We start from the raw sequence: 26,953 nt of genomic DNA on the forward strand, positions 1-26,953 counted from the left end.
TGTTGCAACATTTCTTTATGGAGAATGGTAAAGCTATCAGCACACCTTTACCTAGTCATTTGAAGTTGACTAAGGAGATGTGTCCCAAGACACAAGAAGAGGAGGATAAGATGTCCAAGGTATCCTATGCTTCAGCTATAGAAAGCTTGATGTATGCTATGGTATGTACTAGGCTAGATATTGCACATGCAGTGGGAGTTGTTAGCAAGTATATGAAACATCTAGAAATTGAGCATTGGAATGCAATCAAATGGATTCTCAAATATTTGAGAGGAACATCCAATAAGTGTTTATACTTTGGGGGCTCTACTACTAATTTACAGGGCTATGTTGACTCAGATTTGGTAGGGGATATTGATACCAGAAGAGTACTACATGTTATGTCTTTACTATTGGCGGGGTAGCCATGAGCTAGGTTTCTAAGTTATAGAACGTTAATGCTTTATCCATTATCAAGGTAGAGTATGTTGCTACTACAAAGACAACCAAGGAGATGATATGGCTTCAGTTCTTCTTGGAAGAATTGGGACACCCTTAGAGGGATAATTATTTGTTTATAGATAGTCAAAGTGCCATTCATCTTGGAAATAATTCTGCTCTCCATTTAAAGACCAAACACATACAATTACAATACGATTTCATTTAGTCAGTTTTGGATGATGGACAATTAAAGTTGGACAAGATACATATAGATGAAAATCCTATAGATATGCTAACAAAGGTAGTAACAAGGGAGAAGTTGAATTCCTCTTGAACTTTGGTTGGTCTTCTAGACTGAACATGAATAAAAGAGCAATAGAGTCCAGGGTGGTTTGATCTAGTGGAAGCCCCATGTGATAGTAGTATTGCTACAAGATCAATCTCCAAGTGAGAGATTGTTGTCTAGTGTGGAGTCTGATTAGTCCCCAAGTGGGAGATTGTTAGTTTGTATTGACTGATCAAAGAAATACTATACATACTTTAAAAAAATTGGGCCATGGCCAACATTGTGGCCAATGTATGGCCGACATATGGCTGACATATTGTAACCCTAAAGTGACATAAAAATACTTGTATAAAAGGGCTTAGGGTTAGGGATTGTCTTATAGTCATGATCCAAAAATAGGTTCTTGTGGCACTATTGAGTTGTAAGGAATTACAAATTGTAATAAAGTTGTAATCACTAGATTGTAATAATATCGGACTTGTTGTTTGGTGGATGTAGCCCAGGGATTGGATGAACCATGTTACATCTTGGTGTCTTGTGTTCTTTTCTATGTGATCTATTATTTTTTGTTATTGGTTATATTTGCATGTAATTTTTTATTTTTGTCTATGATTTAATCCTAAGAAGTCAACCTAGTAGGAATTTGTGAAAAGGCATGGTATTTATACAAAGACATCTTCTAAGATTATTCAAAAATGAAATGCAAAAGTTGTGAATGTGAAGTTTTGTATCATATGTAGAAACAAATTTTTTATAATTTTTTGATCTAAGATTGAGCTAAGATTAGAGATCAGTTGAAAGAAGGAACAACATTCACAGTTCTATATTTGAGGAACTTTAATTACTTTTTTGGGTAGTGAGCTCTTCTTTTAATCAAAAGTACATGTTTGGGAAGTGAACTCTTCTTGCACACATTGTACCACAACTCCTATCAGGGATTCAAAGTCTCCTAATAGGGACTCGTATGTACTAAATGTGTTTATAGACTCTTAACATAGGCCATCCTCTAACAAGGAATATTTTTATTAGTACATCATCTTGTGGGTATCATCCCCACTGGGGTTGTCCCTTGGCCAAGGTTTCCCTAGCTAACAAAATATGGTGTTATGAGTTCTTTCTATGCATGGTTACTATTACTTTACAACATTTTCTATTTACTTTCTTAATCATGGTTGAAAGTAATTTATAATATCTAGTTGGTGAAAAAAGTTTGTAGAATAGTAATTCAACCCTCCCTCCCCTCCCCGCTAGTATTCCCTATTTCAAACATTTTGGAATCCTCCTCAAAAGATTTGTTGTCCATCACTCACTGAGGGGCCAAATATTTTTGAAAGAATTTGATTCCCTCTTGAGATATTTCATTCTTACTGAATACTTGAATGCTAGATGATAACTCTTGTATTGAAAATATGGACTAGTTTTCTCTTTCAACCTTTGCATAATTATGAAAAATCTTTTTTTCTTATCTCCAAATTGTAACCATGTTTTTGGAGACTTTTGTTGCAAATAAAATTCTTCTCTAGAGAATAACATAAATAAATAATATTATCTATTAAAAAATCTAGAATGATAGATAAACATTTAAGATAATTATTACACTAATGGAAAACTAGATGACATCACCCTTTTAAAAAGTCAATTAGAATTATAAAAGAAAAACAAAACACAAGAATGAACAATGAAGTTTCTATTTTCTCACATTTCCTTCTTTATTTTGTTTAAATTCTATTAGATAAAATAGATATAAGAAAATTGTGTATGTATATGTACACACACACACACATACATCTATGTACGTATGTATGTATGGATACACACATACACACATATAGTTATAGTGGGTATGACAAAATAAAAATCATATAAATCTCATAATCAAGAAAAATCATGGAAGCCTCATAGTTAGAAAGTGGTCCTTACTATAAGAAAGAAAGTGAATGTTAAAGCCAATTTAAATATGATTACAATGTTCCTTCAAAGTGATCTCCCTCTTTATTACCAAGACCTACTCGGAATAATGTCCATGAGAACCAAAATTATGGCTTTGAATGAGATTCCCTTTGATTACTTACATTAGACTCCTCACTTGAAGGCACAACCTTAATTGATGATGAATTGAAAGGCATGGGAGGATTGGTGATGGTCCATTTTCTCCATTTCCTTCCAACATTTGAACCACTCTGCTCATGCTTGGTTGATCTCTTGAATTGTATTGAATGCACCACATTCCTACTTCGCATGGTCTTATTGATTTCTCCTTCTCTTCACATTCTATTTCTCCTATATCAAATTCACTCAACTCCCTCTTTGACTCCCCCTTTTCCATTAACATGAATGCTGACTCTAGAAAATAAATCTTACTGGAGTGACTCACTTGCATATCAAAATTCTTCTTTCCTCCAACAAGTTCCAGTAATACTCTCCCAAAACTATAAACATCTGATTTGTCCATCATAGGCCCAAATTTTCTATTCCACATCTCTGGAGCAATATATTCTAGGGTTTGTCTTGTGGTTGTCAGTTATATGTGGCCATCTCTCTTCCCACTGAGGTTAGCCAAACCAAAATTAGCTAGTTTGGGTGTCATTTCTTCATCTAGTAATATGTTGTTGGGTTTTATGTCAAAATGAATGATATAGTTGTCACAATCTTGGTTTAAATAGGCTATGCCTTGAGTTACACCCAAAGTAGTTTAATATAGTTGTGCCCAATTTAAGATTTGTTCCTTGTCTCTTTGTATAAATATAAACTTGTCTAGAGATCCATTAGTCATGTATGCATACACCAATGTGTTTCTGTGTTCTTTGAAGAAACATCCCATCAGAAAAACAAAATGAACATGATTGATCCCACTGATGTCTCTACTTCATTAATGAATTGATTCTTACCATGTCTTAACAGATCAAGCATTTTAACCACCACCAAATAGCCACTTGGTAGCTCTCCTTTATAAACCACACTAAAACTTCCTTCTCCCCCTTTTTGAGAAAAGTTATTGGTGATCTGCATAAGGTGAGATTTTGAATATCTACATGTCATTTGATCAACACAATCTTTCAAAAAATTCTCTACACTGGGAAGATTAGGTTTCCTAGAGAGAATGGATAACCTCCTCTTTGGATTAGTGAACAAAAGCAAAAACCATGTTACGAATAATGCATTGGTTCCAATGGTCGCACTTGATTAGAAAACTTACATCAATGAAATCCAAATGTTAAAAAAAGATACAGAGATAAGTAAATACAAAGAAAGAAGTGATATTCATTTGTGATGATATTAGTTTCAATCCTTGATCTTCCCACAATGCCTCAATCCATAAGAATTTAAATGATATAAAAGTGCATGGCAAGGGAAGGCATAGAATGACATTGATGAAAGTTAAATTAATATAATAATTTTAAATATATTGTTGGTCACAATTTTTAAACATTCTACATTAATTTAAAAATTAAGTTGGAATAAATATATTAAATTTAATTATTTAACATTTTTAATGTAGGAGTCAAGTCTCAGTATGATGTTTAAGCCATTTTAATTGAAAGTAGTGTTAACATGAGATGTCTACTTTCAAATGATAGATTGATTGAAATAATGTAATAAATTTGAATAAAAAACTAATCTAATTATTCCACTACATATTTTTCATCCATAATGAAGATTTTTGATAAGGGATACTTACCTAGGTTGGCTGCCCTTAAACATCATATAGTAAGGAAGAAATTAAGGCTGCAGAATTAAGTCAACTTTGACTATTTAACACTTTTAGTCTTGGAATCAAGCCTTAGTGTTTCATTTTATTATGAATCCATCATATATGGTTGCAAATATCTTTCGATTACTTCTATTGAATTTTTGAATAGTTAGTTGCATTGATGATTTACAGTACGTGTCCAAACTAAAGGTTTAATTATACCAACTACTATTGCATTCTAAAGCATACACTTGAGTGGCCTTGGACATGTATTCTCTAATATCTTCTCTACAATCTCCCTATAAACTAGACCACAATTCCATTGAATGGTTACTAGTCAACGAGTTGCAAGCATCTCCCAACATATTTCATTCAACTACTGTAATGGGATAGGCAAGATCCTATTTTTGGTGGCCAAAAAAATGTTTCACTATATAGTATAGGTAGCCACTAATGTTAATTGAAGACTTATTCACTTTACGATCACACTTAAGCTGAAGAACAGGGTCATCGCAATTGCTCCTCTTTGCTCCGAAGGGATATCCAATGGTTTTGGACAAGCTAGGGATGTAGGAATGAGGCACATGAATAAGACTACTACCAACACAAGAGAAGGTAATTGCTAAGAATCGTAATGAAGGGGCAGTCCCTCCATTTTCATCTTCTTTACAAATGTGAGAAAGTGATTGAGTTAAAACAGGGGAATGTGAGTGGTAGTTAGATAGTAGAGAAAGAAATGGAAGAAACCAATAAAATGATGATGGGAGAGGAAAAAATTAACAAAACTACCATAGTCAATATAGAAAATTGACTTACTCATTTTACTTTGGAAGACTTTAGAAGACTTCTAGACAAGTTTGAGATGAAGAAGCGAGGAACGACATGCACAATGTCAAGAAAATACAATAGATATAAGAACTTGTAGTCCTTCCATCTTCACCTACCTATAACAATGAGAAGCAATTAAGTTAAGAGGGAAACATTAATGATAGTTGAATAGCAAAGAAACAAAGTAAGAGAAGGAAAGACAAATGAAGAACAATGACTTAAACATATGCTAATTAGACTTACTCTCTTTACTTGTATTTTTCTTACCATGGAACATCTAAATTGGGAGAGGCTAATCTCCATGCAAAATGTACTAGGGAAAAAAGAAAGTCAAATTAATTTTTTTCTAGATTCATGAAAATGAAGTGACTTTTTTTTTTCAATTTTTTTTTTTTTTTGACTAGAAACTATGTGGATCATGGAGATCAAATGCTAAAACTTTCAAAAAAATCCATGATGTTTTCATTTTTTTGAAAATTGGTCAACTGTACAATTTGGATGGAGGATAGCCACATCCAAATTACATACCATCAAGCCTAGTTGTCACTTGATTAATTCCACTTGATTTATTTGATGCGTGAAAGTCATGTATGACGAAAACCACATTTGAATTCCACAATAGGGAAAGTTTGACATAATGCGAGATTTTAAGTTTGAAAGTTATGTTTAATTTGATGTACAATCATCAGCTATAGATCGATGGAAATTCAAGTGAATATCAAGCCACTCTTGAACATCACACATTAAGGGAAGAATTAAGCTTGGGAAAAAAAAATTCAACTTTGACTATTTAACACTTTTGGTCTAGGAATTGTGAATAGCTAGTGATGCTTAAGTTGTTCTTGAATATAGCCCCTCTAAGGGGAATCAAAAAAGATCTAAAAAAATATGAATAGTGGGTTATATGGGTTACCCTTAATCTATATTATTATCAAGGGATTTTCTTCCTCCATTTTGTACCGTCCATCCACAGGAAAATTAGTTAAAGTCGATAGCCTTATATGTGGAAGTTTTTCTCCCAAATTTTATAGTTTTTTACCCTCAATGGTTTTCATATTTTATGGTGGATTTTCCTATACACAATAATTTTTAGAAATTTCTTAAAAATTATCTTTAATCATGTCATCAATTTTTTTAAATTTATAAAAGATAGTGAACAAAGAACAAATATAGAAATTTTTAGTTGGATATAAGTTCACAAAAATTGTGGCTCTCATTTAAAAATTCATCCACATTTGACCAAAAATCTTTCTCTACCTAAATTTTTCTTCATTAAAACCAATGCTTCTAAATTATTGGTTAATGTGACCATTGGGCCCCTATGTGTATTCATCTCTATATAAGTAATAATAATGGATTTTATTAGGGTATCTCTTTCTCCTTATGCTAAAGAAGGCCAAAATCCCTTTCTGAGCACCAATCCTCTTTCATTTCAATTGCATTATTCTCAGTAAACCATCAAATGTATGTTTTCATTTGAAATTATTATCTTTCTATTTGATTGTAGTAAGTTTTCATTTTAAATTGTTACTTTTTTGTTTGATTGTAGTTGTGCTTAGAACTAGCAAATTCTGAGGGATGTGTTTTAATGGAAGATTTAAATTGTAAGGACAAAATTAAAGGTTTGGGTTCTTGCACTTTCTTCATATTTCCTCTACCCATAGCAATTTATTCAAAGAGTATTTTGAGCTCCTAGAAGAGTAATTTCACTAATAGATCATAGATGCTGAGTTTTTTCATTGTGAGGGATCCTTGGTGCAGATTATTAATAGATTGTTTTCTCTCATGACTATGATTGAATAAATTTATATGATTATACCCTATTAAATTTTGAGTTCAAGGAAAAACAAATTTGATTTTTATTGAAATAACACAAATGAATACAATTTGCATTACAAAACAGATTTTAATAGTATTTGTGACAATGATGCAAATTTATTTCTCTATTTGTTCATTAGAAAAAAAAAATCCCTCGCATTCCATTTCTTTGTATATACTATCAAACTTTATGTGTATAGTAGTTGTAATGCATCAACTTTTCTTAAGTCAAATGTTTTATTTATTTATTTTTCTATATTGTAAACAAGTTGTTTCTTCTTACGACATAAACAAATTGAAAGAGAAACTAAGAAGAAAATGTGTTTGTAGGATTTGCATGAGCATGAAATATGATTTAGATTTTTTATTTTTAAGCTAATATGTATTGTTTTTTTAACTTAAATAATTTTAGATTACTTATGACATATTTTCAATAAAGGTTGAATGTGTTCTTGAGATTATGGAAAATATTTGTTCAAAATTAGAAAGCATGTGATTATTAGAAATAAATCTAAGATGATATATTTTTCTTGTATCTTAACTTTTTTATTTCTTTGTGGTTTATGCATGACATATTTTCGATTAAAGTTAAATGAATTTGGAAAAATCTTGTTTTAAATTAGAAAGTACATGGTTATTAGAAAAAAATCTAAGATATTCCTATCTTAATTCTTTTATTTCTTTATTGTTTTAGCCATTACAAATAAATGTTGAATGTGTTTTAAGATTAATTTTGGAAACATTTGTTTTAAATTATAAAATACACGATTATTTGTAAAAGTCTAAAATAAAATATTTACAAAATAAAAATATATCAACAAATATATTAAAGAAATAGTAAAAAATTAAGAGTGATTTAAAAAAAGAAGCTAATAATATTTTATAATTTATAATAGAAATAGATTGTCAAAATAAAGCTAACTTTTAGAGAAAATCTAATGAAAAAAATTCAATGTTTTTAGCAATTGAAAATAAAAATAACTAATCATTCATTATTAGTGGACTCCTACTCTTTTATCATATTTTTCTTATACTCTCAAAATGATATCTTTATTCAACATTGTAAAGTGTAGATAATTAATTTGTAATGTTAATATTTTTAGTGACTTATTTTTTTTCTTGTTTATCATCCTTTTATTCTCTAAATAAAAAATTATTATTATTTATTTATATTTATGAAAGTTAGGTATTTGGAAATTTGATAGTTCTCTACTAGTTTTATCAATAAGTAAGTGAAGATAGACATTTGTGTGTTTATGATCTTCTCACTCAATCTTGGAAAGACTCGCTAATAGTTTTTTTTTTTTGTAAAGTACAAGAAAAAACCTCTTTCTACAAAACTAAACACTATTGGCTTATGTTGCATGTACAAAATCATGCAATTGCTAGTTATGTTGCTAGCTATTCCTTATGGAATAGATTTAACATCACAGACAATCCCATATAAAGTGTCATTACTAGTTTAAAAATTTAAATAGTCAAAGTTTACTATTTCTAATTACACCAAAGGTGTACTATACTAAATAAATCAACATATCTTTGTTGATCAATAGTTGAGAGTATATTTAACACCTTGCAAGACGATTGAAGAGGACTCATCTATCAATTCTTTTTTTTACCATTTAACCAATCTTCTTTTAACACATTTACTGTTCAAAAATTTACTATTGTATTTTTCATTTAATCAACACATTTACCAATCTACTTTCAACTCATTTACCATTCATAGTTACTACAATATTTTTCATTTAACAAAAATAATATTGTTGTTTCCAATCTTGCAGGGAATGTGGCAATATGGTAACAACATTTATTGGATATTGAAATATGTTTCTTGTGTCTGTGAGTGCATCATGCAATTATTGGGCATCTAGCGTGCAAATTAGGGGCCTCTAAATGTAATGCTGGGGTTTCATGTAAATGTTGTAATTGCTTGTGCATGTCTATCATGCTGCCCACCCTCTTCTCCAACTGTCTATGACTTTTGTGTAAAATTTACCAATTTTCTTACATTTTGTAGTTGTTTCATAATTGCACACACTTTTTTGCTATAGTCTATAATTATCTTCCTACCATCTTCAGGAAGTAACGTTCATAAGAATAGAATTTGTAAAGAAAGAGAAAATAAATTCAGTTTGTAAGCTCAGGGTAAGTGCGAGAAGTTGGGTCACAATTTTTTGGAAATCACTTCCATGGAATGAGACCTCTTCAGAAATGGGTACTCAATCCATTAGGATTAGGTACCTATTGTGGTTTGGATGCATGATGCATTAAAAAAATTAGGTACCCGATTTGAAAAAAATCATATAACCCATTTTTTGTTGTTTTTTTTTTTAAATCTCAGATTGGTTTTGACAAGTGAGTGTCTATACACTTAAGTCATTTACATAGTTCATGCCAAAGAAGTAACATATTCTAAGCACAACATGTAAGTTAGAGCATGTCAAGTAAATAGTGAATACCAAGTCAATCATAAGTCGAGTTACTCAAGTGCTGAGCAGACAACATTGAAGTCATAGTATGTGATGAGCATCAGGGGCTTCAGATGTCGAGCAACATAGTTTTGTCATAGTTATTTGTATTGGTACAAACAAATATGTAAACCATTTTTGGGCTGACTTAAGGATTCAATTATGATATTTTGGTGATAAGTTTGAATCTCAATTGGGAATCCTTATGTATTACATGCACCAATCAGGTAAAGGGAATGTTTAAGTAGCAATATGAATAAATCATAGCCATTAATTCATACCTAACCATAAGCCATCTAGGTCTTCTTAAGGAAGATGAACCCTATACTTCATATATGCAAGAAAGCAAATGAATGAATGATTAAGAAGAGTCTTATATGCAAAAACTAGGACATTCATGGTGACCAAGGCATTATGATCTGAATTGAATTGCAAAATTAGTTAAAGGAGAATAGATGAAGGAAATAATGACCAACATAGAGTCATCTAATCAAGAGGGATCATGTACACAATAGGATAGAGGTAATCTATCATCAAGCATCAGAGTGCTAATTGTAGAATCAATGTTGAGACACTCTAATAGGTGAATTAGTTAAATCTGTTAACAAAGTAATCCTAATAGGTTGTATTGAAATCCTCTAACAAGATTCTTACTTAATTGAGAGTTGAAGTCCTTTAGTCCTTTAATTGCGAGTTGAAGTTCTAACAGGGTGTTGAAATCCTCTAACAAGGTAATGCCAAATAATCTTTGTAAGCCTTTAATAGGGTAGATCTTTCCTAGGGTAGATCATGTTTCATGAACAAACATTGTAACCTTCACTTGATACACTTTATTATTGCAGTAGTGAATTTTATTGGTGTCATTCCCACCACAATTTTACCTTCTCATTGGATGGTTTCTAGGTAATCATATCTTGTGTCATGAATGTTGGAATGTGTTATTACATTCTTTACATGTATATGCTTTACATGGTATTTTAGTTAACTTATTGAATATATGAGATGGATGTATGCTAAATATTTTATTGGTCAAAGTTTAAAACACTAATTCACCATGCCCCCCTACGCTCCTCTCCTCACCTTAGAAGTTTAGTTTTCTTATTGTAATATGTAGTACCTCTCCCATTTGACTTCTATAAGTCATATCAATGGATGCAACCTTGTTGATCTCTCTTTTAGATGGGATTATGATTGGGATCATGAGTGGTCTTCACTCTTGATGTGATGTGATTTATGTTACTATATCAGTTGCTTTGTTTATGCTTATGGTTAATTTTAGAGATTATGATGTGATTTATGGTTCACTGAGGTTTGTACCAGTGGTTACTAGGATCGATGTGGTATCATGATGTTGTTCTATGATTACTTTGAGATGTGTGCAAAGATTGCACTATGTACTATCACCGTGCTATAGTGGACTAGGTTCATATAGCAATGGTTAGTCATGTTTATGACCATGTTCCCTTGTATGTTATAAGTTCCTTTTTGTTGTTGTTTAAACTACCATTATTAAATGCATATATAATTTGAAATGGATTGTCCATGTTGGATTTATTAGTTATGTGATATGGATATTTACTTTGTTATGTTTTGATTTGAGAGATATTTGTTACTTATGTTATGTTTTACATTTGAGATGACTTGAGGGTCAGACATTATACTTTGATTTTAGTATCATAGATATTAACCTACTATGTCATTCAGTTGATCATATTACATGATGATGCCATGTTGAGATGACAATGTGTTTTATGATGATATCTAGTTATTTGGTATTTGGACATATTCCTAATTATATGTTATGGATTTAATGCTATGGTTATCTACTTAATTCTCACTTCATTGTGCTATATGTGACCATGAGTGATGTAAGTAAATTATTTTGGTATAATTGAATAAATGATTTAAATTACTCATTTAATATATTTATTTCTTCGACTATGTTATTATATGAAATTGCACTTGATTGTGTTGTTTTAGTGTGCACGATTTATATCCCTATCAGTGGCACATGGATTTAGTGATTTAGCTATTCATATTTTACCAATGTTGCCCCTGTATGGTCAATGTATCCTTATTTTAATTATTTAATTAATCCTTTTGGTGATTGATAAATCCAAACTCATTTGCATAATGTGATTAGACTAGTAAGCATTTATCTACATTTAGAGGTTCACATTTCTCATGAAGGTTGTTAAGGAAATTGTGTGATTTTGGGGTTTTCAGAATTTATTTTATTTTCTAGCAGCTTTGCCACAGATAAATTCCTATTTCTAAGAATGGGCTATTTTGTTTGGGTCATTTTGGGGTTTAACTAGGTTGGCTAATTATTTTCCCTAATCAATTATTCACTTGAAAAGTGAATAAGTATCCAAAGAGGAATTTAATTCCTCACTTCTCACTTTTGAACTAGAAAGTTTGAGAGTAAATCCCAAAATCCTCTTCATGAGGGTTTACTATTTTTTTCATTGTGGGAGCTATGGGCATGGATAGTCATGAGGTAAATATTGTTGGATCTAGCTTAGGGAGACCTTAGATTGTCATGATTTTGGGCCACTTCTGTTGGGTTTTTATTTTATTGTTCAGATTCATGTTTTTCCCTTTTCATTGTGAGGTAGAGATCTCCCATTTTAATGTATCTACTCTATTTTTTATTCTATTTTTTCTAGCCATTTATTAGGAGGTTGAGAACAAGTGTTCCCCTCTATTTTTTTTTGTTGGTTCTACACAGTTGGGTGGGTATGAGCATTTCCCTATTTTCTAGTATGAAGGTTTGAGGTTTTACACCATTATGCTAGTTTTTTTGGCATATAGATTCCAAACCCATATTTTATTTGATATTTGTGGCTTTTTCACCCTAACACCAAATGGCTATTAATTTTGAAATTTTGATCTCTCCTTTAGATGGGATTGTGATTTGGACCATGAGTGGTCTACACCCTTAACGTGATTGGATTTATGTTATTGTATCAATTGCTTTATTTATGCTTATGGATGGTTTTTGGGATTATGATGTGATTTATGGTTCACAAAGGTTTGTGCTAGTGGTTACCAAGATTGATTTGGTATCATGATTTTTTTTTTGTGGTTACCCTAAGATGTGTGTTGAGATTACTCTATGTACTATTACTATGCTACATTGGACTAGGTTCCTATAGTAGTGGTTACTTATGTTTATGACTATGTACACTTGTATGTTTTAAGTGCCTTTTTGTTGTTGTTTAAACTACCATTTTCAAATGCTTGTATAATTAGAAATGGATTTTCCATGTTGGATTCATTCATTATGTGCTAAAGATATTTACTTTGTTATGTTTTGATTTGAGAGATATCTATTACTTATGTTATGTTTTGCATTTGAGATGACCCGAGGGTCAGATGTTATACTTTGATTTCAATATCATAGATGTTAGACTACTATGTTGTTCATTTGATCATATTGCATGATGATGCCATTTTGAAATGATAGTGTGTTCTACGGTGATATCTGGTAATCTGGTATTTGGACATATCCTTGATTATGTTATGTGATAGATTTAATGCTATGGTTATTTACTTCATTCTTGCTTCAATATTCTATATGTGAATGTGAGTGATGTAAATTGATTATTTTGGAATAATTGAATAAATAATTTAAATTAGTCATTTAATACATTTATTGCTTTGGCTATGTTATTATATGCAATTGCACTTGATTGTGTTGTTTTAGTGTGCATGATTTATATCCCTAGCAGTGGCACATGGAGTTAGTGATTTAGATGTTCATATTTTACCAATGTCCATCCTATATGGTTGATGTATCCTTATTTTAATTGTTTAATTAGTCTTTTCAGTGATTATTAAATCAAAACTCATTTGCATTATGTGATTAGACCAGTAAGCATGTCTATGCATTTAGAGGTTCACATTTATCATAAAGGTTGTTAAGGAAATTATGTGGTTTTGGGGTTTTTAGGCTTTATTTTATTTTATTATATTTTCTCACAGCTTTTCCATAGATGAATTCCTATTTCTAGGAAAAGGTTGTTTTCGTTTGGGTTGATTTGAGGTCTAACTAGATTGGTTGGTTATTTCCCTAATTGATTTTTTTTTGAAAATTGAATAAGTATCCAAAAAGGAATTTAATTCCTCACTTCTCATTTTTGAATTAAAGTTTGAGAGTAAAACCAAAAATCCACTTTATGAGGATTTAATATTTTGTTCATTATGGGAGTTGCAGGCATGGGATCATCGCAAGGTTGATCTCATTAGATCTACATTGGGGAGACCGCTGATTGCTATGATTTCTAACCACTTCTATGAGGTTTTTATTTTATGGTTTAGATTCCTATTTTGCCCTTTTGGCTATGAGATAGGGCTCTACCACTTTATCATTTTTTCTCCATTTCAACTTTCATTTTTGGTAGCCATTTTTTAGGAGGCTAAGAACTAGTGTTCCCCTCCATTTCTATTTGTTGATTCTACCCAGTTGGGTGGGTATGAGCATTTCATTATTTTATGAGATGAGGGTTTAAGGTTTTTCATTGTTATGCTGGTCATTTTTACATAAAGACTCCAAACCCATATTTTATTTGATATTTGTGGCTTATGTGCCCTAACACCAAATGGGTTTTAATTTCAAAGTTTTTGATTTTTGAGGTTTTTTGCCTCAACTTGCATACCACCTAGTTTTCTTAGGTTTTCTTGGCATGATGTTGGTCATGGACTTCAATTATTTGTAGGATGTTAGTTAGACCATTTTTTTACTTTTATGTTTGTATTGGGATGCATATCACATATGCACTCCTAACTTTGTGTTCGGTTGAGTGATTTTATACCTGGTGTTATGGTTTCTTTTGGACCTTTGTTATTATTTTGTAGACACTAGGATTCATGTAGAATCCATACTCCCAAGTTGAGGTTGGTTGAGTGCACTCATGATGGTTGGTCTTATTGCATCATTGGGATTTGTGTAGAATCCATACTCTCAGATTGAGGCTAGTTGAGTGATTTCATGATGTATGGTTTTATTATCTTTGAAATTCATGTAGGATCTGTCCTCCCGAGTTGTTTTTGGTTGAGTGATAGTTTTCTTGTGTTCTCATCTAGTCCTTGTGTTATGATCTTCATGATGATGGTGTTTCACAAACAAGTACATGCAAATATATTTGTGGGGTGACTTGGGAGGCATGATCTTCTATGGTTTCCAGAAGTCATGATCATTTGGGTTGGGTTGAGAATATGCATTTATATTGGCACTGATCTTTGGATGAGCATGAGTAGGGTAGGGTAGCATATGGAGGGGGCTTCTATCTCATAGCCTAGCAATCATGGTTCCATAGGTTGACAGAGGAAGCTTTAAGTGATAACTAAATAAAATGTGTGTGTGGTAATAAAACTTAATATAATAAAAAAGTTCTATGTGTTGGCCTTCAAGGGAGTACCTTGAGTGAGTTTTCTCATTCTTGTGATGGTTCCAAGGGAGTACCTTGAGAGAATTTCCACATGTGATCCGAGCTTGGACTTGTTGATGTCAAGTGACTCTCCATGATTTCAGCCCCTACTTAATAGCCCATTGAGTGTCTAACTAGGACCTTATGCATTGTCTATGTTCTTGGTTTCAATCATCATTATTATTTGGCATGAGTGTTAGCCATGGACATTTATTTTATGTGTGTGTATAAATGGATCATTATCTCCATCAACATGGCGAGAGTAGGCCTATGGGTTCCATGTGGTTGGGAGGCATAGCTACCCATACCACTACTGGGGACCTGTGCACAAAGACTATCTATTGTCCTAATTCCACCATTGCTGGAATTTTTCACTTGATACTTTGAGTTCAAGAGTATGATTTCTTGTGATTTATTCTTCATTGGAATGCTTAGATATCATGTTAAAATGATACTTTTTATTTGACACATTCCTATATTATGATGTTTAGAATATGATTAAATGATGTAAATTTCTTTGTTGGTGTATCTATTGCATATTGGTCTAGCCTGCTAGACTTCCTATTCATATGATGTTTAGCATATGATAGATGAAGTGGTTGATTTATTGGATTATCTAATTCTTTACTTTTAGCATGTTATATTTCCTTATTCTTATGTTGTAGCACATTTTAGTAGTGATGTCCTCATAAGATAGCACTAACAATCTGGTTGATAGTTTGGGATGTTACATATAGGGGATGGCTAGGAACCATGATGGTCTTATGATACTATTGATGGTTGGGAGGAACCACATACTTAGTTTGGTTGTTTAGTTGTTGCAATGTTATTTTTGTCTATTGTGATGTTGTTTCCATACGCTATGATGTTACTTTTAGTTTTTCCCATCACTATTATGTTAGATAGTTATATGCAGATCCATCTAGTAGCTATTATTCTTGAGTTATCATTCCTTGATCTACATGGTTCTGGTACTCCCTAATGTGGAGGGAATTTATTTCCTATATTTTTACCTTTATATTTTCTACCTTATTGATTTGTGTCATGCTAAATTGTACTTTTTTTTTACGAGAATGCAAATTTTTGCTTGTTGTGTTGGGTTTCCTCACACAACTTATGGTGAATCCTCACACAAAATCCCACACTAGTTTGGGTTTTTTGGCTACTAGGCTAAGCATGTCCTCATGCAGGATGGTGTTTCCTCACATGACTTAGTTTACTTTCTCGCACAAAGAGGTACTTCCTTGTGCAAGACTTTTAGTTATGATTCTCTTATGTGAAAATAGGACGCATCTTTGCTATTTTTCGAAGAATGCAATTTGGACTTTTGAGTACCTTTTAGGAATGCTTGTGGTTCCATGATTATAAAAAATTAGATATTTTGTGTTTTCATGTTATCTTTGGTTTTCGTTCTTGTGTTTATGTCCATCATTTCGGTAGTGACATTTGGAGATTCATGGGTTCCTAGGATTGTGGTTAAGTCTTCCATTGCAATCTTAGGGATCCTTGTATGATGTTGTCATGTGCATTCATAGTTGTAATTTTCTTTTATCTTGACTTGTATTGAATCCTTTTTCCAAAGATCTCTCGGTGGGGCACTACATAATTTCAACAATTCGTATTAGAGCCTTGTTCCTTGAAAGTGAAGCCTAACAACTTTGAGGAACAATCTTGGAAATCAAAGTCTACAAGTTGAAAAAGATAATTGAGAATCAGGGAATTGAAATACAACTCATTCTACATTATTTGAATGAACTAAAGAGATGATCTAAAGAAATCATTGAAGAGAAGGAAGAAAATTGCTATTGAGGAGAATGACACGGAATACCAAGAGATGGACAATAATAAGCTTTTTGTAAATGGTAAATCTAATGAATTTGATGTAGAAATTGTAGATCTAATAGAAAAGAACAAAACCCTAGCTGAAGAGATAAAAAATCTTATGATAGAACAAAAATCACAAGCCACATTACTATGTGAGATGACCAAATAGAAAAATAAAGCTATGGGAGACAAATCCATCGTCGAAGATGACAAAATAATTTTGACTAGTAGATTGGAGGAGAAATCATCAAAAGTAAATAGGATTGCGAACATGAAATTAGAAGCTTTGGTCAAATGATGAATGCAAACCATCAGCTGAATACCAACGACATTGAGATAACAACACTGAAATTGCAGATTGAATACTTGAGCAATGATCTAAAAAGTGAAAAGGAGTTTGTTGAAAGATTCAATAAAGAAAATGAAGCTATCAAATACTTTGCATAGTTGATGAGGTCTCCTAGATCTAACAATGATACATCTGGACTGGGATACACAAGTACAGAAGAAGGAGAATCGTCCAAAAGTGCTCAAGAAAGAAGTAACAAAGGTAAGAACTCAAAACCTACTTGTCATAATTGTGATAAGAAAGGACATATTTCCAATGTGTGTAGGAGAAAGACTATAAATTAGAATGTTAAGAGCATGGGTCACTGTCATAAGTGCAACAAACAAGGTCATTAGGCACATGAATGCAGAACCAAGACCATGCACCTCAAATATTTGAAGGATATTGTTATAACTGATAGAAGTATGGTCATAGAGCTTTTAATGGTAGATCCAAACCCATGTGGTCATTGAACAAGAAAATAAAGGTAGAGAACAATGGCAACTCTTATAATTGGGATTATAATACAAGGTATATTTGTCATGACTATCAAGAGTATGGACATGTTCCTAAGAACTATATTACAATACATTTTAGGAGTGACTACAATAGGTGGTTGAGTCAAACCACATGTTTTAGTTGTTTGAAGAATGGTCACATCAACTGATATTGTCCAACAAGGTCAAAGGAACCAAGTTATGAGTTAAACAAAAGCAAAGGCAAGGAAGATATTGAAAATGTTAGAGATGAGATGAATAAGACATGGAAGAGAAATGAGGATTGCAACACAAGGCATATGCACTAAGTTGTGGTGCCAAAAAGGTGACATGGTTTTCTTTTTTCTTCCTAATTTCAATATCACGTATGTGCTATAATGTGCACACACTATTTGCGTTATCAAAAAGTTATATACGATGGGCTGCAGACCCACAACCCATCATTTTTATGTTCATTTTTTGCTATTCCCATAGAGAACAACATGTATGTGGGTCAAAAACCCAAGTTTTCACCTTCATTTGCAAATATGCCTCCTCGCCAACAAAATTGAAGACAACAAGCACACCCACGATGACGCCGTAAGTGATATTAACTTAACTTTGTGTTGTTTAATATGCTTTTCGTATTGTTTTGTAGGGTTTTTACAAATTTCATTTAGATTTGTTTATTTATTTGGATTTCGATTGATTTTTATCAAGAAATGTCCATAATCAACCAGAAAATCCACAAGAGCCTCAAAACCCTCCTCAAGAAGAACAACAAATTCCACAACCTGAACCAATTGCAAGACCTCTGCCATACACACAAGAAAATATAATAAATGAAATAGAGAGAGGCAAAACTAAATTACAAAGACTCATTGCTCGATTGAAAGAATTCGGACAAACTAATCCAATGAGGGCTCAATTGGCATCATGCCTCAAATCCATTAACACCTAGATAGCCTCAATTAGTCGTTAGTTAGATATTTTGTAGGTTAAGAGGGATGAACAAAAAAGATTTTATGCAAATAAATTGTCATATGAAGATGTTAAAAAAAAAGGAATACCAAAAGGTAGTATATGTGCATTATTTAGAAAACTTGGTGAGAAAAATACTATTAGAGAGTGTACTAAATGATTCCCCATCCATTGGTGCATACACGATGCTATTAGAAACAATTTTTGGGATAGATGGTGGATGGTTTTTGATGCCCTTCATTGCAACAATCATGAGTTCCCCATGTATTTTTTGAAGAAATTATATTGTGAGTTTGTCCTTGAGGAGATCTCCAATTATTTTGATATATTAGACTCCTAGGGTAGAGGTGGGGGGTCATCATTTGAGAGGCTGAGAGCACGTCGTGAGCCTAATGTAGTTAGGGCACTTATGGTCAAGCCACAACATGAGCATGTGGCTATTCCTTCAGTTGTGAAGGAATATGTAGAGGCCAGCACTCTAGGGACCATTAATGCTTTGATGTAGACCCTCATCCATTCCACAAGCCCATTATTTGAGGGGGAGCCTTCTATGCATCATGGTCACATGTGCACTTCATGTGGATCCGTATGCACATTTGGCACTCATGCTAGAGATGGTGCGGATGATGGGCTTGTCACCTTCAGTTCCTGAACGAGACATTTGGCACTGATACACAGGTAAATTACAATTATAATTTACTAATTTGATCACATTTCATATGTATAGTGAATGATTAATTAATTAGCATCTATTGACATTGTTCAAAATCTAGGGTCAGAGTGTTGCTAGGCCCAGTAGCGATCCTCTAGGCCCATTTTTTGTCCCTTCCACTAGTCCTAAGGTATGTATAAATTTAATCATTTTAATTAATATATATATTTATTACATAATCATATTAAGGATTGAAAAGAAAAATTATGCATGTGCATCAGTTCTCCATAGGATCCTCAACCTTTACCACAGACTCGGAGCATAGACATCATTCAAGCTTCACACAGGTATAGTTGTTTCATGTTAATTTAATTCATTTGATTATATTTATTTTATGTTTCATGTTAGATGTAATATGTATTGTATGACATGTAGCTCATGATGTTGGACACACTTCCTCATCTGCGACAGTCTGTTGATAGTGGAGTGGTCGTAGCTGTGGCTAGTTCACAGCCACTAACAGAGGTATGAAAGAATTTTCTTCATTTTAGTTGTTGTTTATAATAGTTAATCTCAAAATTTCTAATGTTAACCTTTGTTTATATATTACTATAGCTTTTATGTTTTTTACACAAGCAGTATGTATGTTAGGCCTACTGATACTCTTTTAATTATGGATCAAAACCTTGTTTTTGTTTTACTAAGTGGTAAGGGGTAGTTTTGTTTAATGGTTATCTGCTGATAGTAGGTCAGTTTGTTGTTAAAGGGTCAGCCCCCTAGTTTTGGCTACTTTTAATTGAAAAACTAGGAGTGAAAGTAGAAGTGGCAGTGAAAGAATTAGATAAAGAAGAACTAGGAGTGCATATTGAAGTTAGAAGTAGAGAAGAAGTAGGAAAATCAAATAAAGGTATAAGGACTAAGAGTAGGAGATAATGAAATTAAAAGTAAAGATATGAATAGAAGATTAGTTGTATTCCAAGTTGATTGCAACTAGGAGTAGGACCTACAAGATGGAAGTTATATGTTTTCTATAAATAATAGTCAAGTTTAAAGATATAATTGGTGATTAGATATACTCACCTTGGTCTAGTAGAGTCATAAGTGCAGGAGAATTTTTGTTTTAAATTAATATTATTCATAAGCCAAAGTCAAATGTTGAACTTGATAATAGAACTAGGCATATCCTTAGGTTTCAAAGAGACTATAGTTTTTGGAATCAACACCATCAACTCTAGTTCACTATTTCTTTGGGATGAATGGAACAAATAAAAAAATTCTACTTTCTTTCATTCTCATCCTCCTCCTCCTCTCATACAAAATAAACTTGGATAAGATAACTTACTAGACTTTTGGATTCATGGCCCTTCTCTCTTCTTTTCATACTCTTAATATAGCTATGCTAGTGGGACAAATCATTGAGTATTTTCTTATCTTTTATTTTTTCTCTTTCTTTTCTCAAGTGACCACTTGAGCTTTTGCTATAGCCTTTTGAACATGATGCTTGAGATTGAGACATTTTCTTGAGTGAGGTCTCTTAAACTAGTTGACTTGGAATCTTAGTAAGCTTTAGGATTTTGTTGTTCTTTTATGTATCCTTGCAAATGAATGTAATAGTTAATATTCTTTGTTTTGGAGCTTTTTTCATTCAGCTTGGTGATATTTAATCTCCTTGTAGTTTTCCATAAAAATTTACCTCTTTCTCTTTTTTTCTTCTACTTTATTGTGTGCATGAGGTGGACACATGCTTCCAATAAAGTGGGGACTACATGTATCATTTGAAAAAGTAAGAACACTTACTTGGTATTAATTTTAGCCCCATTTTAGTATACATTATGGATTCCTACATTGATTTCACACTCTCCTAACACTCATTGGACCTTCAAATTATTATTTAAGTTCTATATTGATTCATTTTCTTTAAAAACTCAAGGTTACCCTTATCTATAAGTGTGCTTCTCTATTTCAACTTCAATCAAATAATTCGTTTCATTTATTGGACCTTATCTTAGCATTTATGACATGGATTTTCTCTCTAAACCCAAAAATAAGTTGTTAGATCAAATTTCACACGCTCTAAATATCTTGGACCCACAATCAAAAATTGGGTTGGAATTCATGGGTATAAGATGACTTTGGTGATATTTACTTGGGTATAATATTTTTGTTGGTGATATGTGTATTTATAAGTGATTATATTTATTGAATTGTTGTAGTGTCTTGTCAAGCCTCATCGTCCACGAGCATTTGAGGTGAACTTAAAAATGACTATTTGTTGGCGGTAAGAAAATAATTGATTTTGTGTGTACATATATTTGATTTCGACATATAATAAATATTTATTCATATCTACTTTCCTTGTATCAGTTGGAGCTAGAGAAGAGCCTCAATAAGAGGTTGAGTGAGTGTGTTAGGAGGGCCCTATCATCTCCACTGTCTCCCTCCACACGATGACAGAGGGTGTCAAGAGACTTGTTTCCTTCCCCTCGTGGGAAGGAAAAGATGTAGTTGATCTAGACATGCATATATATAGGCATCAATGGACATATTCGATACACATTTGATGTATATGGCATTCTATATTTGATGTATGACATTTATTTGATGTATGAAATTATTCGACTTATGACATTATTGGTTAATATATGCTATGTTTGTTCATATACGACATATGATATGATATGTTTGTTCATGTATGCCATTAAATTAGATATGTTCGTGTATGACATTAAATTAGATATGTGCATGTATGAAATTAAATTCAATACCTAATCTATTCAAAACTTTGATAGAATATTGATTAACAATAAACTTTATCATTGTTTAAGCATAAGTTAATCATTTGCAATATGTCATCATCATATGATTTATGATCTTGTTCATGTTTAAATTTTCCCTTCTCTATCATTTGTTTATCAAGTTTAATTCAATACCTAATTAGTTTGAATTTTTGATACAATAGTAGAGAAAAGATGGATTATTTGCAAAAAAAAGTCAATTTAAAAATCATAAATGGAACATAATCACTAATATTTTTATGTGTTTTCATACATTAATGATTGCAACATAATCACCAGTTGATTGGAATGTGTTGTTATTATTCTAAAGTAACTAGATTAAGGTAAAAATAAAAGTTTAATAAATAGTTTTGATGTATAAGAAAGAGAGATATCTCACATGAGAGGGGGACGAATCTAAGATGACACATAAGATACTTGTAAGAGGGAGCTATACTTGTTAATTAATTTACAATGCATGTTATGGAAAACCATAGAGCATCTTTAAAAGGAAATAAAAGAGTATGACAAGTGGAAGGAACATGTTGTTTTGTAGACTCATATTCAAATTTGGGTGTTGATTTTCTAATGAAGGATTCAAGCACTACAATTTGGTAGTTTTGGCTCATTTTATCCTTGTATCTCACTCTATTTTGTATCTCACTCTCTCTTATTCCCCCCCCCCCCCTCCCCCCTCTTTGTACTTCTATTTTTTCCATATCTATGTAGCCATCTATCATCTTCATCTCCCCCTCACTAATGTAGAGATGTTGAGCAAGAAGTGGGGTTTAAGCACTTTCTTGTTCCTAATATACCAAACTAAACTTGTGTTCTTCCTAATATATTACTCCTTTAGGATATCATTTTTTTGGCCTATCTATAGTGATAGGGTCATTTGTGAACTCCTCCAAGGTGAGTATTTCTCCAATCAAGATCTTGCACCTTTTTGTTTTAGGGACACTAGCCCTATTCCAAGCCAATAACTATAACTCTTCACCAATGGCTTTACCAACCCCAAGTTTCTATTGGGACATCTTCCTTATGATGAACTGATTGAGAATCAACTCTTGGTTTAACACTCCAATTGTCATACAGTAGAAAATGTTGACTATCATAGAATTCCTTCTAGGTCTCCTAATCTGATTTTCTAGACTTAAATTCCTCTTAGGTTGAAATCTAACTATTCTATGGGTAGATTCAGACCCCCTTTGGAAATTTATTTAGGACTCCAAATCCTAGATTCCCAATTCCATTCCTATAGCACCTAACCCATGTAAAGTACATAGACCTAATAAGGTCACACTAGGTTTGGTTTTCAAAGTAATTACTAGATAATTGGTGCATGAATTGGTCCATGGCCTCAGATCTCCTCTGTTCACCAATATTTATCATCTTTAAATTATGATGAAACAAAATAATGTTTCCACTTTTTTTCTATTATATATTCCCCCTTATGAAAATACTCATAGAACTAATAAACCATTCATCTCCTCCTTGCAACACTTCTCTACTTCATGTCTTTGCTTGATTCATTTCTTAACTATAACACTTCTCTCCCGAAGTAGCATTCACCAGTTCATTTATCCCCCTTTGACTCATATCTTCTATTTTTACATCACTACCTTTGATATAAGTCCATTCAATATATTATCTTCATTAACAATTTATCAATGTTTTAAACTAAATTTCCAATGTTATTAACTAAATTTCCCCTTTTCTTAACATCTTTAAAGTTAGTCAATATTGATTATCCATTCTCACATAGGAATAGGAAAAGGTTGGGGATAGGGTTTACCCAGCGACTCAAAGCTAACAGAGCAGACGATTCAATCCCACAATGAAAGGTGAGAGAGATTTGGCACTTGGCAACTTTGTACTAGCCAACACTGCAAGTTTCAACATCACTCGAGATGGCATTGTAAAATGAAAATGGAATGTGATCTCCAAAAAGAGAGAGAGGTTATTGTAGGTCTCTAAAACATGGTCCTATAGGAACTAGAATCCCATCCATACCTCACACGAGCTCTGAGATATGCCCCATCAAAGATCGGAGCCGTGTGGCATTTAGTGACCCTTAGGGACATTCTAGTTCAGCATGCCCGAGAATGTTTGAGAAATAAAGTGGATAGGAGGAGGTTGAGGATAGGGTTTACCCAACCACCTAGAGCTAATGGAGCAAACAGTTTAATCCCATGACAAAAGGTGAGAGAGATTTGGCAGTTGGCAACTTTGTACTAGCTAACACTGCAAGTTTTAGCATCACCCGAGATGGCATTGTAAAATGAAAAAAAATGTGATATTCAAAAAGAGAGAAAGGTTATTGTAGGCCTCTACAACATAGTCCTATAGGAACTAGAATTGCATCCATACCTTGCATGATCTCCGAGATATGCCTTGTCAAAGATCACAGCCCTATGGCATTTAGTGACCCTTCGAGACATTCTGATTCAGCGTGCCCGAAAATGTTCGAGCACTAAAGAAGATAGGACAAGGTTGAGGATAGGGTTTACCCAGCCACCCAGAGCTAATATAGAAGACAGTTCAATACCACAACCTTTTTTCCACTAAGTTGAAAATTTGAGCAACTTTTACAACTTTCAACAATGCAACTTTGCACAAAAAGTGCAATTTTTACATATTTCACTTGATTCCAATTCTCTGACTTAGAAAAGGTTCAGAAATAGTAAAACCAAAAAAGAATATAGGAATATATATAGTTTTATGGTTATTTCATAGAAGTTACTAAATTGTTGCAAAAGTTGTTAATGCAACTTTGCAATTTTTGCATTGACAACATTTGGGTGAATTATGCATTTTTGCTTCGAGGGTATGGAAACTGAAAGTTGTTGATGGGAACATGCTAGATAGGGTAGAGCAAACCTATTAAAGCCTAAAAACATCTTAGAGTTTATTTTTTGTTGGATTTTCCCATCAGGACCTAGAAGGGTCACTTGGCACCTTGTTACAAATTTGTTCATTTTGGGTTGTTACTTGGGTCCATCACCCTATCCTCTGCATTAGGATTGATCCTAGGTTAGGGGTGGATAGTAAAGACCTATAAAGGTATTAAATAATGTAGTAAGGCTTAATAAAGTCATGTAAAGGGTCCAAAGGGAGGTCTCATTTGGTTTTGAGAGTCTAAATGAGTTTAAAACCTCATTTCCATGTGTGGGAGACAAGTTTGGGTAGTCAAAATTGATTCCTCCAAAGGTGGATTTAGTGTTTTCTCTAAACAAGAGTTTCATTTTACATTGGAAGTCATCTAATATAACCAAAGTGAAGGTGTTTGAACCATTTTGGGATTCTAGAGACATTGCAAAGTAATATTTATAGAAAGCCCTAGGGTAAAGGGGCTAGAAAGGAGGGTCTTCTAAAAACCATTGTAAAGTTGATCATGAGACCAAAAAAATAAAAGAATCCTTGCATTTGAGTCATCTCTTAAGACTTTTTTGGGTCATCAGAGTTCCAAAAGTCAAGGGATTGTGAGTTTCTTTGTAAATGGCCTTAAACTAGGCCTAGTTAGTAGACTGAAATAGCCAATTTTGAGTCTTTATAATAGTTGGTATGTACTAGGTGCATGGTACATGGTAATCTAGCCTTTTGGTGTTGTCATTTTTGATTGTTCTAAAAAATCAGTTTCACTTTGGTATTAGAAATAGTTTGGAGTTGGAGGACAAATGATGGGGAGGATCTTGAACAAGGAATCTTCCAAAGGAATCTTCTCTCTATTCCCTTATTACACTAATCCTCACTAATCAACTCAAAACTCTATTTCACCATGGGGTCTCCCTAGTGCTCTCATTGCACCATTCTTCACAACTGGCTTCCAAGAGTGCATTCTTGGCTATATTGAATTCCAAGACTTGTATTAGGTCTGATTCAATATTTTTTAGGATCACTAAGTGGATTGGAGTATTGGGTTTCCAATCGATTTGCAGATTGCATAGTTAAGAGGGCTACTAGGACTAATAACAAATTAGGCCTCCAAAACTGATTTTTGGCTTATATCTCCTCAAACCCTTAAGAAGAACTCAAAAAAAATTATGATTTGGGTACCCTTTTGGCTCCCCTTGAAGATTTTTTAGGTCTACAACACCCATGTCATTCGTACAAGGGATTCCCAAAAATATGCCTATTCACAAGGGTTTCTTGTTTGTATGAACATGAATATAGAGGGTTTTTCTTTCCACCACTCAAATGGACTCTAAATAACCAATCTTTTGGAATTAATTTCCTTCACTCACCACTCTTGCCTTCCATGAATTTGTATTGCACCCAACTGATAGGGAGAGAAGGGATGAATCAATTGCACCCAACTGATAGGGAGAGAAGGGATGAATCAATCACTGATTCATGTTTCCAGTCTACCTCTAAGACTTAGGGTGTCCTTCAAGATCACCACATGTATTTATAGGATCTTCTTGAAGCAAAGATCCCCCAATCCTAAACCCTTCTCCACTATCTTGAGAAGTTTTAACTTCTTGCTATGGGCCAAGCTGCCATTCTCAATGAAGATCATTGAAAACCTTCAATAAAACTAGGTCTTCTTGACCAATCTTACCAAACACTTGTAGTATCATGGAAGGAGTCTCACACCCTTGAAATTTACTCCTTTATCATGTCAAAATAGGTTGCTTAAGCCTTCTTCTTTATTGATTTCACCAAATTGCTCTAAAATAGAGTTACAAGGAATCAAAGGACAACCTGTTGTCCTATCTTGTTTGTTGGAAAAATAGATTGGTGGAGCACTATCCGTTCACCCAAAGAATCTCCTTTCACTCCTCTTCCAACCTCCTTCAGCAACCTCCAACAAAATCCACAATCTTGCAATGTAAAATGCTTATTTATGCAACTCTTCTCTAACCGGGCTTACTTTGGCTCACCTGGGGAAAGAGATTAAAAATGCTTACTAGCATTTTGAAGGGCCCTGATTTTTCCTACATATAGTACATTGAGTTTACTCACTATCCCC

General features: G+C 32.9%; 1 pseudogene; it reads right to left on the reverse strand.

Annotated features, from left to right (window-relative positions):
• Positions 1–2,742: 2,742 nt before the first annotated feature.
• LOC149571580 (LEAF RUST 10 DISEASE-RESISTANCE LOCUS RECEPTOR-LIKE PROTEIN KINASE-like 2.4) overlaps positions 2,743–26,953 on the reverse strand; it is a 76,171-nt pseudogene continuing 51,960 nt past the window's right edge.

This window comes from Cupressus sempervirens, chromosome 2, assembly GCF_028749045.1.
Source record: "Cupressus sempervirens isolate cs-2001-9-10 chromosome 2, ASM2874904v1, whole genome shotgun sequence".
Taxonomy (NCBI): Eukaryota; Viridiplantae; Streptophyta; class Pinopsida; order Cupressales; family Cupressaceae; genus Cupressus; species Cupressus sempervirens.